General features: G+C 32.0%; 1 protein-coding gene across 6 annotated transcripts in view; it reads right to left on the bottom strand.

The window, feature by feature from the left end:
* Fam214a_5 (Protein FAM214A) overlaps positions 1 to 20209 on the bottom strand; it is a 134063-nt gene that overhangs the window by 32957 nt on the left and 80897 nt on the right. For all 6 annotated transcript variants that reach the window (XR_008471950.1, XM_054234496.1, XM_054234495.1 and 3 more), the window contains one exon: positions 18513 to 18584. The gene's annotated coding sequence lies outside the window, so the exon portion shown is untranslated. The remainder of the gene's footprint in view (positions 1 to 18512; positions 18585 to 20209) is intronic.

Below are 20209 nucleotides of genomic sequence, written 5' to 3' on the forward strand. Positions count from 1 at the left end.
GGCAAATCATTTCGTATTGAACTGCATTTGTATCAGCTGTTTGCATCAGCTGATCAAGGCTAAGTCCAAACAGTAAACTGCCTAGACAGACGAGTTTTTCTAACATTTATATGTTAATGAATAGAAATACTAGTTTATTATTGTTATATTTTATTATATTAATTCTCATGAGGCCCGCCTTATTTTCTTTTTGTTAAATTTTCATTTAGTTAAGTAATGAATTATTCAATAGGATTTAAAAAGAAATCAACATTTATTACAACTGCATATTTATGTAACAAACTAAGTTGTAATTACGAGCGTGTTATGGTGAGCATTTGCGTTTCAGCGTTTGAGACATTGTTGTAGACAATGTTGTTGTCGTACAAATTACAACAAAGTACAAAGTGCAGTTCGAAGTGAGGCAACAACAATGACACGAATTGTTTACATAAATTATATTATTATTTTTATTATTGTTGTTGTGGTTGTTGTTGTAGTGATTCCACGTTGATGATTTTTTTGTTTCATACTTATGCATTTCATTAACATAAATTAGTGATTTTATTGGAATACAAACGTAATCTATAGCTATAATGGAAATTAGTAAGAGGAAGAAGAGGAGCTGAAGAGAAGAAGAAGACTTGGTGGCGCATTAATAAAATGAAGTAATTGAAACTGAGCAGAAGTATAACTTCTATAAATGATTAGTCTACAGAAAATGGAAATCAAAATCTACGCGCTGGAAAAATGTTGAAAGATTAAAGCGAAAAACAAAATTAAAAATAAAATATAAAAAATAATAATAAAATATAAAAAAAATAAAAAAAAATAATAAAAAAAGAAAAAATAATAATAATAAAAATAAATATATATTTAATATATGCACAGATAATTGTTAGACAGCTGAGTTGAGAAATTAATGCGCAACGCCACGAGTCATTTGCTTAAGCAATAAAGGCAGTGGGCGGCAATCGAAGGCTGGTGCTTGGGTGTGAGCTCGGAATATTTAGAAGCAAATACATATTAACATTTCAACAAATGTACATGTATATATCTAAGCTTATAGTTGTTTGCCAACATTTGTGAAGGCGTGTTTCGCTCTTATATACTATTTGTTGTCGTTGTCGTTGTTGCTACAGTTGAAAGGTGCGCACTGGGTGCCGCATAAATTGAATTGCCCATTGTTAGGCAAACTCTAATTAAATGCAACATGCACATGGCCGCCTACAATAACAACAACAATTGTATGTAGTGGAACACGAGCAAAAACAACAGGAAAAACAAAAACAAATATCATAAAAGAGACAATATAAATCACAAAGAACGTTTGTTAAGAGTCATTAGCAACAGCAGTAGAAGAAGCAGAAGCTGAAGCAGCAACTGTCAGTCATTCAGCTGATATTTGTCACGTGGAGCTTTTTAAATACATACATACAGATATAGATACATAGGAGGTACATATGCATATGTAGAACTTAAAGGTGAAATTAGGAGTAGGAAAAATGGTTTAAAATAATTTTAGAAAATATATATTGCAGCAAATTAAAAATGTTTAATTATTAATTTGTTACTTGAAAATAAACGTAAATATTCTTGAATTATTAAAAAAGAAATAATAATAATAATAATTTAATAAAACAACATAAAAAATATTTAAATTTTTTTAAATAAAAAAATAGTTAAAAAAAAATTATTATTACAATAAAAAGTTAAGTTAAAAAATCAAAAAGAGTAAGCACTTTTAATTTAATAAAAATAAAACAATAGTTAAAAAAATATTACTACAATAAAAATAATTAAGTGAATAGAAAAAAGAAAAAAGTAAGCAAAAAAATAATAATAAAAAATATTAACAAAAAAAAAATATTAATAATAGAATTAATTTAATAAAACTAATGCAATAACTGAGCAAATCATTGTTTACATACATATGAATGTGTATATCTTTTTTGAATTTGCGTAACTCATAAATCTGTATAAATCATTAATAATTACGTTCACTTAGCAACAGCTGATTTGCCAGTAGGTAAAAAATAAAAAAAAATCCTAAACTTATTGCGGCTGTGCTGGGGCACTCACTTGGCAACGGAAAATTAGATTAAGAAAACGCAAAAGCGAAAATGCAAAACATATGCACACAAACTAACACCAATAAAAGTGTCACATTGACACAGATTTGCATTAAATGCGGAATGTTTCATTTTTCTAGTCTTTTTTCTATACAAATCCTCGTATATATTTACAAATTACTATCGGCCGGCCTTTGCAGCGTGTGCAATAGAGCAGCTGTTGTGACAGCATATTTGCATTTCCAATGTAATGACATTTAACTACACAAGCGAGTAAGTAATTTGTGTTAAAATATATGTAGGTTTATAGATAATAAATGCAGAAATGTGCGTTTATAGCTAGTTGAAACCGCAAGTAAGCTATTACGAATAAGAGAACCAAAAAAAAACCAAATGTTTTGCGCAGCAATACCGTTATCTAGTTGAATTTCATAAAAGTATTTGGTTAACTCTTATAAATGGTGTAAATTATTTATAAATTATAAATAATTATTTATAAATTAATAATAAGTTGATATAAATTATTTCTGTCTACAGATGTAATTATATCAACCTATTTTATTATTTATACCAGTTATTTTTATAATTTAGTTTTTATAAATTATTATTAATTAATTTGTAATTTACATCTACAGATTTCATTATACCAATTTATTTTTTATACCAAATTTATACCAGTGGTTTGTTCGATAAGCCACCTCTGAGGATAAACGAATTAATACGTATATTAGTTGTAATTCTCTGTTCAATTCGTTTCAAGAGAGTATGGGAAGATCTCATTAAATTGGTATAAACGTTTTCTGCTATTTCGCTTTATTTTACAGATTTCAGACCAGTTTTTACTATTTTGACTGACTCAAATAACGAATTACTGGCAAAGGGACAAATACAAATATTATATTTTTTGATTATAATGACTTAAGACTTGAAATATAATACAACTGTTTAGAGAAAACATAGAAATTTTTCGAAAACAAATAGGCTGTTCACGGTTAGGTGGTTATCGGGTTATGTGATTAAAAATAACCTCTATGCTCCGTGAACATCCTATGTATGGTTATTTGCTTATTTTTACACAAACAGCTGTTCATTGTTTACAATTTTAGTTCAATGAGATTCCTACTTATAAAATGCCTAAACAAAGTTTAAAAAGCAAAATAATCGAATTTAAAATAAGTTCTGCTATTCAGGAAATGGACTTTATTGAAGGTATGTGCTTATTAAATAATCCGAATTTTAAGGGTTCAAAAAATTCTTTGTATAAAATTTGCAGAATTTCGTATTTCTGTAGACACTAAAATTGGAGTATAAATAAATGACAAAAAATTTATATTTATTTTTTACTTCGATGATTTTTGATAATTTTAATTATTGTTGATGTTTTGTGAGGCTTTTTGAAGCTTTTTATTTCGGTTTTAATTTGCCGATTGTAATCAAAAAACAGCTGTTAATAGCAGATTTTCCAATAAGAAAATCTAATTGGAAGTGTCATTCGTTTAGTTTTATTTATTTTTTGTGCTGCCATTTAGTAAAATTCCTACGACTTTCTAACACTGGAAATAAGCAAACAACCACATAATCTGTAAACAAGGGCCTAGGTTGGTCAAAGTTGGTTATTTTGTCATACCTAATTTTGTTGTTGTTTACTTAATCACATAACCACATAACCCGATAACCACCTTATCGTGAACAGCCTAAAAGTGTTACTAAAAAGTTATTTGCTACGAAAAGAATTTTTCAGGGACCGGAAATAAGAGTTATTTTATAATTTTTAATAAAAAATCATACATAAAGGAACATCGTAGAAAAGTTTTGATTACACCTTCATGATTTTTAGGTGAACTATATGCGAAATATTGTATGATTTTTATATTTTTAGATCAAAAAATAAGAATTATTTTTGATTTTTATATTTTTAAATCAATAATAAAAATTTCAATTATATTAAAATATTACATTTTTTAGACCATATTTATTAGGGTGAATGACCGAAATGGTAAATTACTGTCAAAATACATCTAGAGAGAGAAATTATCATGACAGCAGGTATTATCTCTCTCTACATTTTTATATCTAACTTATACCAGTTGTTTGTTCGATTCACCACACTCTAACTTTTATCGAATCAAAGATTCGTAAAAAACTTAATGGAGACCGATTGCAGCGCCACGTTGCCTGAGTGTCTGCTAAGCGCGTATAATCTTATCAACAATATTGACGAACTGAGTAAACATAAAAACAACTTTTTTCTGACATTGTCACGATGGCTATTATATAACTTTGCAAACAAACAAACAAAAAACTAATAAATAAATAAACAAAGTATGGTTGGGATCAATGAAATATTGATGAAATTTGTGAAATTGCTGCAAACATTTACATTTCACACACACACGCACTCACGAATACTCGTACATGACTTTAGCTTCATAAATTAGTAAGCATTTGTGGCAATAAAGTCAACCGTTAACGAAGCAATGTACAGGTGATATGCCTGTCGCTTGTCACGAATACACATTTATTAGCGGAAAGTGGAAGGTTCCATATAAATATGTAAGTGTAAGTGAGTACAAATTCTAGCAAAGTATTTCTGACATTAGTGACTCAAGCTTTTCATAGTACACTTATGTCTAATGATGAGTGGTTCTAGCTTTCGAAAAAAGTATAATATAAATATTTCATGAGTTCTGCTATTTACACACATACTTAGGAGGCGACTGATAATAGTTGCTATACGGTTAGATTGATGCTTAGCTAATAGTACTTGTCTTGTTGATTTGAAGCGCTCGCAGTGAGTGGGTACGTGTAAAGTCAGCTGACTGAGGCATAATAACGTTAGTTGCAAACTATTTGCAAAAAAAAGTACTCCTTAATAAAGCAAATCACATGTAAAACGTGTCACGTGAGTGGGTAAACAAAAAACTTCCAACGAATTAGAGTGATGTAGAAATAAATAATGTATACGAGCCGAAGAAATTAAAGTTTTCTTACTTTTTTTTTAGAAAAAAGTTGCCTACCTTTAGGCGCAGTGATGGAAGATGATTTCGGAATACATAGAATGGATTTAATATATTCAAAAATATAGTCTACATTTCGACTCGAAGAATTTTGAGGTTAAAAAATTCAGCCAGAAACAATTTCATCACATATTGATATAATATTGAATTTTTTGATAATAATAGACCTTTTGAGGTGCTTGATGATGTAATGGTCTAGCTCCAGTTCGAGGGCTAGTATTGTTATTAATGAATTTCTTTTATTACTACCTTTGACTATCTCCTGTTTTCTATCTAACTTTAAAAAATCAGACAAAAAAATGTGTTACCTACATTGCGGCGCCATGGTATGTAAGCCGTTTAAATCGAAGAAAAAAGGGGAGAGACATTTTTATTCCAAATGTGTTCTTTTTCGATAATATAATATAATCAAATTACTGCCTTTCATTCAAGACAAAGCATATTTTCGTCAATAAAAAAGCTCAATTAAAGGACCTAAGAAAGTCGTCAAAGACCCACTTTTTAACGTAATATAAAACTAATTTGGCGCCAAACTGCCAAAAGGAGAGATGCGTGGCGCGCTGTTGTGGACTCGGCTATAACCGCGTAAGCGCTGTCTACGCCAGTCAAAATGAAGATAAAACTAATATACTTATGCTCTCAAAACATAGTTATATACGCAATATTTACTATCTGTACATAACTAGTTTATGCTAATTAATGAATATGTATGCAACTGTGACAACAAAGCAAGTCGCTTACATATATGGCTGTTGTCAGAACGGGTATTCAATGTAAATTTCTATGCATTTAAGGTAATTGAAAAACTCCACCACACCCTCTGCATGCTTTGTTATCATTCATTAAAATGCCATTAGTTATCTCACGTTCTTTCCAGTTTTCATTTTTCACAAGCAAATGACAAACTGCGCAACACGCTGAACGGCGGCAAATGCGTTTTGATTGAATTAATAAATACGATACGCAAATTATTGGAAAATAATACGCAAAGAACAAAGAAAGAAAAAGCAATGGCAATGTATAAAGTGAAAGGCAGACAGATAGCAGAAGCCGATGCATTAATTATGGTGGTCATAAAGTATTCATACATAGTATATACGAGTATGATATATAAAAATACACTTTTATTTTAATAATAAAGTGATTAAATACATTTATACTTTATATACTTTCATCTACCAAGAACAAGCAATGGTTGCTAGCAACAATAAAGTATTTTCTTTATCAGTTAAAAATTTTAAAATATTTGCATGAGAGAAAATAAAAAAAGCAGAAATATTGATAAACATATAGTTTAATTAATTAAAATAATCGCAAAAAATATATTTTTTATAAAGAGAAGTTTCATTGTTATCGAACTGTATAGCTGGTCAACAGGAAACCACAAGCGAGCCTCTGTCTTGCAGTGGAGAGTGAGTTCTCGTTATCACGACGATCACATGAGATTGGCATAAACAGCTGATATCCGTTGTTACGTCGATGGGTAATAGAAACTTATACTGCGAATATACGATTTAAAATCAGTCTAGGAGACGGAGAGTGTTCCAAAAAAGGGAAATTGTGGACACGGATAATTAATTAAATTCTTGTGAACTCTGGTAATACTCAACTTTACTCAACAGCAAGACACTTCAAAACTTGTATTCCAAGTTCACAAGAACCATGATCGAATTGTGTTTAAAGTACCCAGTTTGTTGCGATAGGTTTGAATTCATAAATAATATTTATTTCAAAAGTTCCATACAATAAACCTTGCCATTAATTTTAAAACTAAATGCTATTAAATCCATTCTTTTAAGCACTTTTTCTTTTTGCCCTTCTTACTTAGAAATCCTTAAATACACACCCAACATGCATTTGCATTTTGTAGACACTCGAGGAAAATTCTAAATTAAACACACTTAATATCACTTTGCCTTCGCCTTCGTATTGATAATGTCATAAGGACACGCCCTTGATAGCACAGTCAGCTACTAAATATGCAGCCAACAACACCCTTCGCATACAAACATACAGACGTATTTACAGAGCAAAGAAGAGCCTAGTTGAAGGACATGCACGCGCTTAATGCAATGACCTTGAAATATATACTTTTTCTCTCTGTCACCGCCTCACCGCCCATTTGCTTTCCGCATTTGTTGGCAGCAAAAATGCATAGCATTGCATCATTGTTGTATTTGTTGTTGTGTCCCATTGTGCGCACCTTGCATTTTTTAGGGCTCATGTTTTATTATCGACTTTTATTGTTTGTTGACTGTGTAACAGCAGCAATTTGCATTGCAACGGTGGAAGATGGGGGAAAATGTATAGAAAATAAAACCAAAAAACCCAAAGAGTAAAATAATTATTACGAAAATATAAAATAATAAAGGCCTGTTTCCGCCAGTGATGCACGCTCAGTTGCTGTACTCTTATCGCTTGTAATCTTGTTGTTTGAGCAAATGACTTTGCCCTTGAATAATAGATAAGGGCTGCTAGAATTCAAATTAATTCAATAATTTTGTTATATTAATTAGCAAGTGTGATAAAAATATATCTAACGGGCATCAAATCAAAAAGTCTGTACAAGACTCATAATTGTGGTAAATATTGTCGTCAATCTTCGAGAAATTTATAATTCTCAAGTTGCTACCAAATGATTTTAGAATAGTTCAATAATGATTTCAAGAATACTTCATTATCCAGCAGTCATCTTCGATTCACAATTTCTTCGTTCTCTGAGCGTTGCTTTCGCGATAAAAATTTCCCCGTTAAAGCAACAACAAAGTTAGCGAGTTGAATTTGATAAAAGGAAGTAAGCGATGCTACCAATTTTCGCTCTGTAGATTAGACCTTTGTTATTGCGAATGACTAAATGTCAAATATCTGTCAATGTTTATTATTTATTTTTAAAGTCGAAGTCGAAAACGTAGTGTATGAACGCTCCCCGAAACCAAGAGGTTACTAAAATGTTGGGTCAACCGGAAGGAAGCATCTCTTCACCAAAGAAACAAGGGACATCCGCGTTTGTCTCAGAGAACATCTTACCGCAATGCTGATCACAAATATTGTCTGTCTCTTTGCAGCTGGTATAATTCGTTCGATTCGCTACTCTCTTAACACTGGACGCATCGAAGACAGCTATAGTTATACTTCCCAATCTCAAAATGTTGATACTAAAATTATTGAAAAGTGTTGTAATTTATTTAAACAATGAAGTAATAAATTCCTTAGTAACGGGTGATTTTTTTGAGGTTAGGATTTTCATGCATTAGTATTTGACAGATCACGTGGGATTTCAGACATGGTGTCAAAGAGAAAGATGCTCAGTATGCTTTGACATTTCATCATGAATAGACTTACTAACGAGCAACGCTTGCAAATCATTGAATTGGGCCCTAGAAAAGTTGGCAGAAAATCCGCTTTTTTATCGACAAATTTTGTTCAGCGATGAGGCTCATTTCTGGTTGAATGGCTACGTAAATAAGCAAAATTGCCGCATTTGGGGTGAAGAGCAACCAGAAGCCGTTCAAGAACTGCCCATGCATCCCGAAAAATGCACTGTTTGGTGTGGTTTGTACGCTGGTGGAATCATTGGACCGTATTTTTTCAAAGATGCTGTTGGACGCAACGTTACGGTGAATGGCGATCGCTATCGTTCGATGCTAACAAACTTTTTGTTGCCAAAAATGGAAGAACTGAACTTGGTTGACATGTGGTTTCAACAAGATGGCGCTACATGCCACACAGCTCGCGATTCTATGGCCATTTTGAGGGAAAACTTCGGAGAACAATTCATCTCAAGAAATGGACCCGTAAGTTGGCCACCAAGATCATGCGATTTAACGCCTTTAGACTATTTTTTGTGGGGCTACGTCAAGTCTAAAGTCTACAGAAATAAGCCAGCAACTATTCCAGCTTTGGAAGACAACATTTCCGAAGAAATTCGGGCTATTCCGGCCGAAATGCTCGAAAAAGTTGCCCAAAATTGGACTTTCCGAATGGACCACCTAAGACGCAGCCGCGGTCAACATTTAAATGAAATTATCTTCAAAAAGTAAATGTCATGAACCAATCTAACGTTTCAAATAAAGAACCGATGAGATTTTATGCGTTTTTTTTTTAAAAAAAGTTATCAAGCTCTTAAAAAATCACCCTTTACAAAACTCAACTAGTTACTCGTTAGTTTAAGGCTAGTGGAATTCATGATGCACGTGGCAAAATAATTATTTGGACTGAGTAAAATTGTTTTGCGCAAATAACAATATTTATACTTGTATGTGTGTATGCTTATACAAGCATGTTACATGCATATGTACATAAGTACTTATATACAAAAGTATTATAAGATAGTATATGCACACTGCATGTGGCTCACGTAGCACACGCGCTTCGTAGTTGTTGTTGCCACACGCTCTTCGCGCACAGTTTGTTACGATGTTATTTTTCACTTTATACTTTTTATAATCTAATATCTATATCTCTATATTTTCTTTATCTGTTTATGCACTTGCCAATCTGCACATACATACATACAAACATACATACATACATATGTATATACATATGTACATGCATAGACAATTACGTTGCAAAGTTCAAACCACTTCCGTGCAGTTTCTAGTTTAATTTTCTTTCATTTTTCTCGCTTTTTACACCTTAGCTGTTGTTGTTGTTGCACAAACATCAACGTCACTGTCACAACGATGGTCATTTTGTGGCGTAGCTGACTAATGCCTTCAATTTAATGTCATATTACACATATTTATTTATATTTATGCGAAATGCATCATAAATTGTTTGCATATTGGTTTTTCAATGGAAAGCAAATATTAATATTTTGCCATTAATCGAAATATATAAGCAAGAGATTATGTTTATATTTCTTCTGCTGAGTTTGGGGAAATACATAGAATGTTTTTTTTTTAACTCAACAAGCCAATATTATTGAAAGAGAAAAATATTAAAACAGAAGGAAATCGAAATCATTGAGATAAGGAGAATCCAGTTAGGGCTGGATATAACTGGAACTGTCCAAGACTTTAAGTCGGTAAAAGCGGATTTACCAACCGAAAAAAGCGATAAAAATGCCAATGAAAATACTAATGCTTTAGCATATCGTGAATCATCTGGCCACCAAGATCATGTGATTTGACTATATTAGATTATTTATTATCGAGGTACGTCTATTTCATGATCTGTGCTGATCTGTTTAAAATAGACATAGGTCTGATCAAGGGCCAAATGTATTTTGTGAAAATATTACGAGTAACTAATATTACATAAGCAAGCCAAAATAAGAAATTATGTAACTAGAAGCTAACTAAAAAGCTTAAAATATTGCGAGCTTCAATTGAAACACGCCCACACGGAGTAATCTCCATAGTGTTCAAATGTACTCTTCGTAGAACATCGTTTTGTAATCGCTTTATTATATTGAAAGCTTCACACGTTCGAAAAATCGCTACACGCTTCTAGTTCAAGGTCAGCTTTGAGACAGCTGCAAGCCAATAACATAAAATACAGATAAAAGCTATTTATATATACATATATTTATGTATATGTATGTACATATTAATATGTATAATTTTAGAGTTCTATATAATAATCTCATGCATTCAAATCCACTGTACGCTAATTATTCTAAGCTCAGAATTAAATATATGTATATGTTTGTATTGGTGCACGAAGCAATTATGCATTGCGGAATCAACGAAATTATTTCTCAAACAAACAAACAAAAAATCTAACCGACATGCGAACCACCAAGGCCAACGGGTGTCATTCACACCGAAATTGCGACTCTCCACAAGTAATATTGCGCGGTGACGTCGGTGATGTGGTGCAGTGGAGCAGCGGTGGTGGAGCACTGCTACCCGCAATTTAAACAAAAATAGAACGCGATTATGTTGATGACAGTAAATTTTCGGGCACATAAAGTATATGTATGTGTACAGAAGTATGTATTTGTTTTTTATTAGTTGTTGGAACAAGTGTATTTATATGCTTACATACAGACAAAGAATTTATAATTCTTAAAAATATATAAATGATATGCGAAAGGTGTAAATTATTTATAAATATGAGTATGTACCTTTCTCTGTTAGTATGCATTTATTTAGTGCACATTCTAATTTGCAACTTCTTAAATAAAAAACATTTCGGTTTTCATATTTTTTTCGGCAACCATAAAATATACCGTAATTTATGCTAGGTAAAGCTGTTAATTTGCTTCAATTTATAATTCAGCTCTGCGGGAGAGACCGAGAGAGAGCGCGCGAAGTGGGGGAAATGTGAAATAATGAAATACGATCGTCATAATGGCGTTGTTGAAGAAGGTTAAAGTATTCTAATGGACCAGTAGAGTCAATAGCAACTCAAGGTTAAGGCTTGCTGCTTTCATTAGCTGCTGTTGCCGTTGCTTCGTCTTCCTCTTCCAATTATTTATTTTTTAGCGCATAATGAAGTTAACTAAGTCACATATGTACATACATTTTTATCTCCGCTCTCTTACACAGTGTCTACCTTTTTTTTCTACAAATATTATTTTCTTTATTATCTTTTCACATTTTATTTTCTAAACGCCATTCAGCAATCTGTGCGCGTGCATTTAACGTCAAAATAATAAAAAAAACATCTTCCCATATTCGAATTTGCGTCAAATATGTATTTATAAGAAAAATCTCACACTCACACACCAACAAACAACTGCAGCGTTGTGTGCGCACTCTCATATGCGCTGCCGCTCCTCTGCTCAGCAGCGGCAGCGATCAGCTGTTGGAGCGACGCGCACGTTTCGCTGTCATATGTTCGCATCCACACTCGACACCTCCAACTTTTTTGCATTGTTTTTACTATTAATTGTTGTTGCCTTTGCCTTTTTCAACTCGTTGGGTTGTTTTACATATGTATTATTTTTTGTGTCGTCGCCGCCATCTATTATTTATTCTAACTGAGCTGTGTCTGTCGGTCATCATAAATAGACAAAACAAGCATTCCGCTGTGACAGCGAAGTGTTGATGTTATTGGCTGTGTGTGTGTGTGTGTTTGTGCTTGTGGGTGCCTGACGTTTTGCCATCAGCTGATCGACACGGGCGCAGTGTATTTATTTGTATGTAAATTAGCGCTCGCTACAAATTGAGCACAACATTAAACGTATAAAATTGCATTGATTATGGATTTTCGCGAGCAAATAACATTTGTTTGTTTGTGGAAAATATTGACAGTTCGAGCACGTAATGCATTTCACCAGCGATAAGCGGGGCTACACGCGATCGCTATGGACAGGCATACATACATATTTACTCATCTATTGTATATGTATATATCTTTTGTTCAATTTGCACTCCATTTAGGTAATGCTGCCAGAGACTACATAATGAATACACTGTGGGAAAGAGATAAAGAGAGTTATATTACTTCCTCTCTTGACTAAATCTAGTCTATTCATCTGATTTTTTAAAGCAATATACCGAAATTTTAAAAATTATACTCAGAAAAGCAAATTGCATCATAAACTCGAGTTTACGGTGGATGTGTGAAATATTGCTGAAGAGTTTAAGAAACTCAACGTTCAACTTTTTATAAACTCGATTGGTTACAAGAGATGTAGCATGGTAAACTCGAGTTTAAGGTTGCACTGTGGTTGCACTGTGTTTAATAAACTCGTGAGTTTAATTTGAAAAAGGGGTTAACGTGATAAGAATTTGATGGAGATTTATTACAAACTAAGTTTGAGGTTGCCATGGGGTGTTAAATAAACTCGTGTGTAATATGAATTTTTTAACGTAATAAACGCCAAAATATTGGCGTATAATGTGAGTCAAACGATTTGCTTCAGTTAAACACTGAGTTTAAAGTTTAAAGGAAATGCTAAAACAAACTCAAAATAGTAGAGGAACTATAGCGTACTGTAAACGTAATTCCCTCACTGTCATTTAAATTGAAAATGATAAAGAGTCCATACAAATGTTCCAAACTTTTCCATTCATTTCATTTAAATGTCTTCGAACTTCAAACCGATGACTCAATTAACAATTCTATTGGCTCAACTAAGTGAGTTGTTTGTACCTTGTATTTACGACTATTATAAAGATTTTATATAACTTTAGGAATCTGGGTGAAGTTGACAATATAGAACTCGTTTTAATGGTTTGGTGAGTCAGAATGGTAGATGTCAAGACTTGAATGAATAAGAAGTTTGTTGTGTTTTGTGGACTTCAGTGGATTTTCAGTAGTTCTAAAAGCTTCAGGAGGAAGATACGGTTTCATAGAGAGATATATGTTCCTTCCTAAACTCTAGCATTCATCACTAGAGGCACAATCTATTAGAGTTGTCGAAATAGAGAGAATTAGAACCAATAAATTATTCTCTCTTGATTTCCATTTACTGTTACACGCGACTATTCAGTTATCAAAAGACGCACAACAAACGCAAAGAGACACATCAATAACACAGTATTACACAATTTTTCCATTTAATTAAGTGCTTTAATAACTGTATTTTACACTTTACACTGCTCGCTATCATTTTGAAGCGATAGCTTTCATGTTTCATTGCCAACTCTCGCATTTTTATTGAACACTTGGCGTAATGAAACGAATATTATTGAGTTATCATACAAACGACAATGCGCATTAATCATTTAATTAATTGTCAAATTACCGTGTCAATGGAGATAAAAGCTGGATGATGTGTGGCAAATTGGCAAAAACGCAAAAAAATTCTAAAGCCACTTAAAAAGATTTGCAAGAAAAAAAGAACAAACAACAAAAAGCAATACAAGTGACTGGCAGCTAAAATATTGCACAATACAAGTGGATTGAGAGAAATAATGACGCGTGTTGCATTTGAAATGAATGAAATGACAATGTCGAGGCGACCTTCGCACGCGAACAAATACAAACATACAAACGAATGAGATGAGAAAAAAGCAATAAAAATGCGAACACTAACAAAACGTGTGCGAAAAAGGTTAGACAAAACAAACAAATGTCCCATGATATGCTGAGCGCAATGCATTGAATTGTGTGCATTCGAAATGCGATTAACAATTCTCACAGTGTAATCTTAGTGAAATGTCTGTGTTGTTGTGCGCTTGAAAATAGACGCGAGAGTTTATAAATACGTAATAAACGTGGAAATTTCGCAGTTATAAATGTGCATATGTATGTATGTATATATATAATGCGCACATAGAAACCAGTGTCTGTGCGCCATGGCGTATGAGTGATTTAACTGCGGTAATTGCGTACTTAAGTACCATAGTACTTATTATAGCAATTGAAAGTTTGATTTGCTACACTTTAGCAACTTTTACAAGTGTGTAAGTTTGTAAGTAAGTATGCAAGTTGGCACGTAAGTATGTAAGTTTTCATCTAAGTGCGCACGTGTAAGTACATATATAAATTCGCAAGTAACTAAGTAAATATGCATGTAAGTATGTAATTTTTCACTTAAGTATGTAAGTTTTCACATTAAGTATAGACGTAAGTATGTTCATATAAGTAAGTGCTTCACAGTTTAGTTTTATTTTAAGCATTTCTAGCGATTACACAATGCCAGTTTGTCTGCCATTGATAACTTTTTGCTCTTGATTTGAAAATATTTTACACTTATTATTTTTAGTTTTTTTAGTTACGAATACATATACAAATAAGAGTTTTCAAAGGCCAGAAATGTGTTAAATTATTTTTCGAATAGCGAGATTGTGAGTGAAATTTCAGTTTTGAAGAGTATAATTAATGTAATTATGTCTGTGTGAATATGAACTTGAAGCTTTTTACAATATGTTGCTTATTTTTGCGGCAAATTGATACATATACAGTCGACTCTCGTTAATTCGAAACTCGAGGGACTCTTGAAATATTACGAATTATCGAGTGTTTGAAATATCAAATGTTTCGAAATTTGTGAGAGAAAATAAATAAAACTTCGAATTACTAAGTGTTGGTTAATTTTTTTATTAATATAAAAATTACAAGAATTAAGAGGTACATTCGTGTACATACATGTATTCGTAATGTGAATTAATTAATCTTTCGAAAGAACTTTGTTATACTGGTTAGATTTAAAGCACAATTCTGCTGCACACTGCTCAATAACTTTTTTAAGAGAAAAAGTGCCTGAAATGCTTTTTCATCACTTTCGTTTTGTAGACAGAAGCTTTGTAAGGTATCAAATGAGGATCTTGCTTTCTTAACACCTGTGCCAAAGGTTCCGATGTATCGTCCTCATCTTCATCGTTACTTTGCGTATCTGTCGCAGATAAAATTTCGCCATCGGTTAGTTAACCTGAGACAGCAACATTTTCATCCACTTGAACAAAATCCGAAGAACTCACCCCGTTGATGTCAACTAATGGTTCTATTGCTAAAAATTCTTTTCCGACATCACTCTTCTTCTCACCTTCTTCTACTTTTTCGATTAACTTTTTCTTTTCAGCAATCGTCAAACATTTATACTTTCTAGGGATCATAACTAACACTAACTTTTAATCTGCATACCAACAAAAGAGTAACAGTGGCCTAATAACTAAACAAACCAATTCGTGAGAAATGTGTGCGTCAAATAGTCAAACTAATCATAACAAAAACAAAGGCTCGTGTATCTTGATACAAGTTTGAACTTGTCGCAAAATGTACTTACAATCTTTCCGCCTCTTCTCTCTGCAACTTTGAATTGTCGAGTGTTTGTCGCTGATGAGTTCGAATTAACGCGTTGTTTTGTTACATATCAATTATTTTTTCGTTCGAATTACCAAGTGTATGAAAATGTATTGATTTAGTTCGAAATATAAAGAGATTTAGTAGGGAACTCGTGATAACTTTGAATTATAGAGAGGTTCGAATTATCGCAGGTTTGAATTAACGAAAGTCTACTGTATATAGTTTTCAATATATGAGTGTCTGTATATCTCAACAATTGTACGAACGACCGTTTTGTATTATAACTGATTTATGCCTTATGTGGCAATATGCCAACCACAACAAAAACAAATAATAGCCCTACGAAAGAAGTGTAGACGACCTTCGCACGAGCTTAAGTTTAAGGCATAAGAGAAAACCAAAAGTGTATAAAATCATATAAAATAAGACTTCCTGTCTTGCTTGGCACAAAAGCACAAAATGTGTAATACAAATATACAAACCGTACACACATTAAAACGCTGTGTGTACGTAGTAAGTGCTCATTTTCAATTTTGTGGGCGCGGTTGGTGGTGTGCTTTTGTATGCTGTATTGTTTAAATTAGCCATTCCATCTATAAAACCAATTTAATTTAATTAAATGCATGATTGGGAGTGTTGTGTTTTCAATACAAAAACAAATTAGAAAAGTAATTTCATGGACAATAAAATTGTTTGCCATTGAATGAGATGTTATTTGGAAATGTCTAATATTTTAAACAAAAACAAAAAAAAATTAATGATAATAATAATTTCGTTAAAATAAACTGTAGGAGTTAATCAAATCATTTGCAAGTGATTAAAATAATACTACGGAATTTTTGGTTTTATTTTGTTTTTGGATTTTCACTAAACAGATCTTTATTAACAAACATCATTATTTCTTAAAGAAGTTCTAGAAAGCAATTAATTGTTTGCCTAACAAATTATAGAAATGGCTAGACCTTGAAGAGTGGTCAATTATTGCTCAATAAGCCTTATAGGGCATGTTAGGTAAGGCACTAGAAAGTATTAGATGAAAATATCTATGGAACACTACCATTTTAAGTCTCCGGCCATTTCCAGACTATTTAAAACATTAAGGTCTTTTATCTATCTGAGGCATTATTAAAACAGATACAATACCCAATAAAATCAGCCAACAATTATTATAGAAGTATGTAAAGTGTTCTAAAAATAACGGGATTTTTTTTTTAATATTCCTTCATTCGCCTGCATTAATGTTGTCCAAATTCAAAACAGTCTTCAATCGAAAGTATGCACTTATGCTAGTGTTTCTTCCAATCGTCGAAACACTTCTTAAACTCGATTTTTGGGATAGCCTTTGGTTATTTCACCGATATCTTGTATGCTTGTAAAAAGACAACCCTTTAAGGTTCTATGTGTTTTGGAAATAGAAATAAGTAACACGGAGTCATGTCTGGTGAAGACACTGAGGCTGAGACTGCGTTTAGGTATTGTTTTTGGCCAAGAATTTACGAACAAGCAACGAAGTGTGCGCTTTTAACAAACGAAAACCACCAAGCTCATAAAAACACCAAGTTATAAGCTTAGTGGTATCTACACACAGTATGCTATGCCAATTTTGTATTATTTCAGGGGAATGTATATCAACATCAAAAAACTAATTTGACAATTGGACTCTTCAAATCCGTCAAGTTTTAAATTTTTAAATTCCCGTTTTTTTTAAACACACCATGTATGTATGTATTTATGGAAAACTAACAATTTGAGCTACAAGAATCTTTGGCAAGGGCCTAAACTCTCATTTCATTTAATACTTTAAAGTTTCTGGCTACGTTGTTTCAATTGTTGATCTAATACTACCATCCTACCTTATTCAAATATTACATATCTATGTCTATAGTTACATATATTATGTATTTTTATAAATCGTAAGTCTATCCTAAGTACTCATGTATACACACATAAGAGAGCGTAAGAATTTTTATGCTGCGCCATCATGCCTACAACCAGCAGCAATACATGAAACGATAGGCAAGTCAGAATAAAAGCACTTACTTACATCGACTCACACATACATATGTATTATTTATATTTATACATATATACATATGTACATATATATGTATTTTATTGTACGCCAACGCGTGCGCAAAGTAGTGAGGGAATTGCCAAGTTTCTATTCAAAGCTGTTGGGCGCTTATGACATTACGTCATTTTATTGGCAGCAGCATGCAAAAGCCCACACAGCGCATCCCCAAAGCCCTACAACAACGACAAACATATGTATATAGAATTATAAAGGCTACAAAGAATCGAGTGTTAGAAGGGGGTTAAACTCAAATGGTTTATTTACATACGGTTATGTATGTATATACAGGGTGTATATATGTATAATTATCACGCCCTCAAAACGTGTCCCTCCACAAAATGAAATGCGAAGAACTAAACAATTTTATTTGCGCTTCAAATGTGTTCAATGTGGTTGTTCTTGTTATATGTATGACGAAATATCAAAAGTAAATCAGCTGCGCGGCACATATACAATTCATACAAACATACACATATACATATACATATTATGAATGTACACAAAAGCCAAAAATGTCGAAAAACTGCGATCAACCGCCGTGAATGTAGTTTTTGTTTAGCTTATTTTGTTTTTTTTTTTGGCAACAACGCCAAAAGCCAAAGAAAGCTCAATTACAAGTTTTAAGGTGAAATTTCTATGCACAGACACACAGACAAACTTATGTATGTCTATATGTGTATGTTTTATTTATGTCGTTTGTGTGTGTATTTAGGTCGCACTTACCCGTTAGTTGTTGTTGTTGTTCATGAAAAACGCCATGTTGTATTGAAATTTGTTCATAAATAATAAATTAAACTGTAACGAGAAGAATACATGCGAAATTAATTAATTTTTAATTAGCACAAAGTGGAAAGGAATTCATTGCAAAACTAAATTAAATGAAAAATTATACGAGTTAAGTAAAATAAATTCTATTAAATTTATAATATTCTCTTAAAATTAATAGAGAACGATATACATAATTGCCTAAAAGAAATTTTCAAATAACTCTTGCTTCCCAAATATTACATATACATACATATGTACATATTTACACATACACACGAACATTTTACATTTATATTGCAAATTTCTTCGATTCCAAAATTTCTATTTCTGAAAAGCTATTTCTGAGATTTACATTTTTGGGTTCCATGTAGTTTGAAAATAATTATAATTATTTAACGTATAAGTTCAAATTTTATTTAACTCAAAATTAACTAATTAAAAGATGAGCAAGAAGAAATAATAATTTATCAAAGAAGAAGGAAAGTGAAATATAATTAAATTTAAACAAAATAAAAACTATTAAAGAGTTATATAGAAAAAATAAAAAATATTTTATGTAATTAATACAAAAAAAAATTATTATTAAATAAAATAATTTTATATATTTTATTAATACGTAAATGTATTAAAAACAATATACTAATAAACTAGTTACTGCAAATAGATAAAAATTTAATTATGTAAAATATATTAATAATTATATAATAAATGAAAATAAAATATATGACATATTAAAAATAACAAATCTTATAACGACGAAATAAACTAAATTTATTCATAATAATAAATACATACAAACATACATACAGCGCACGCTCGCTAATGTGAACACTCTATAGTTCGAACACCTCATAATGTGAACAGACTTTTTTATGCATTGACTACTCTATAATGTGAACAAAACCAAAAGGCTCTATAATATGAACAAAAGACGTTAAAGTATTTGAATGTAGTTTACACAGATCTCAGCTAATTCTGAATTTGGGGAATCCCCTAATTGTAGAATAAGACTCTCATTTGTATTGCATGTAATGCGTAGAATACTTCAGTTGCAATTTTGTATTCGCGTGGAGTGTTTCGTTTTAGATTTTCTGTTAAAAATGAATTCTAAAAAACACACGTTTTTGACATTGAAACAAAAAGCAGATATTCTCGATTCTTTAAAAAGAGGACGTTCTTAACAAAGAAATATAATGTTGCTAAATCAAAAATTTGTGGAATCAAAGCAAAAAAACAAGTGATTTTAAAGTTCGTGAACAACACATACTCGGGACCTGGACAAAGAAGAACTCTGCGTCCTTCAGAGCTGCCCAAAATGGAGAAAGCTCTTTATCGTTGGTTTATCAAAATGCGGAATAAAAACTGGCCAGTAAGTGCGTTAATGTTGAAAGAAAAGGCCAAAGTACTGCATGCATAAGTAAAGGAAAATGAATCTAACTTCAGCGCTAGTGATGGATGGCTTCAAGGATTTAAAAAAAGGTACGGTATTCGACTGCTGCAAATATCAGGCGAAAAACTATCTTCGCTGCCTCAGCTCGTGGAACCATTTAAGGAAAAGCTTAGAGCTAAAATGGCCGAACTGGAGCTGTGTAACGACCAGTTATATCATGCTGATGAGTCAGGCTTATTCTGGAAACTTCTGCCATAAAAAA

Source organism: Zeugodacus cucurbitae, chromosome 6, assembly GCF_028554725.1.
Source record: "Zeugodacus cucurbitae isolate PBARC_wt_2022May chromosome 6, idZeuCucr1.2, whole genome shotgun sequence".
In the NCBI taxonomy this organism is placed as follows: Eukaryota; Metazoa; Arthropoda; class Insecta; order Diptera; family Tephritidae; genus Zeugodacus; species Zeugodacus cucurbitae.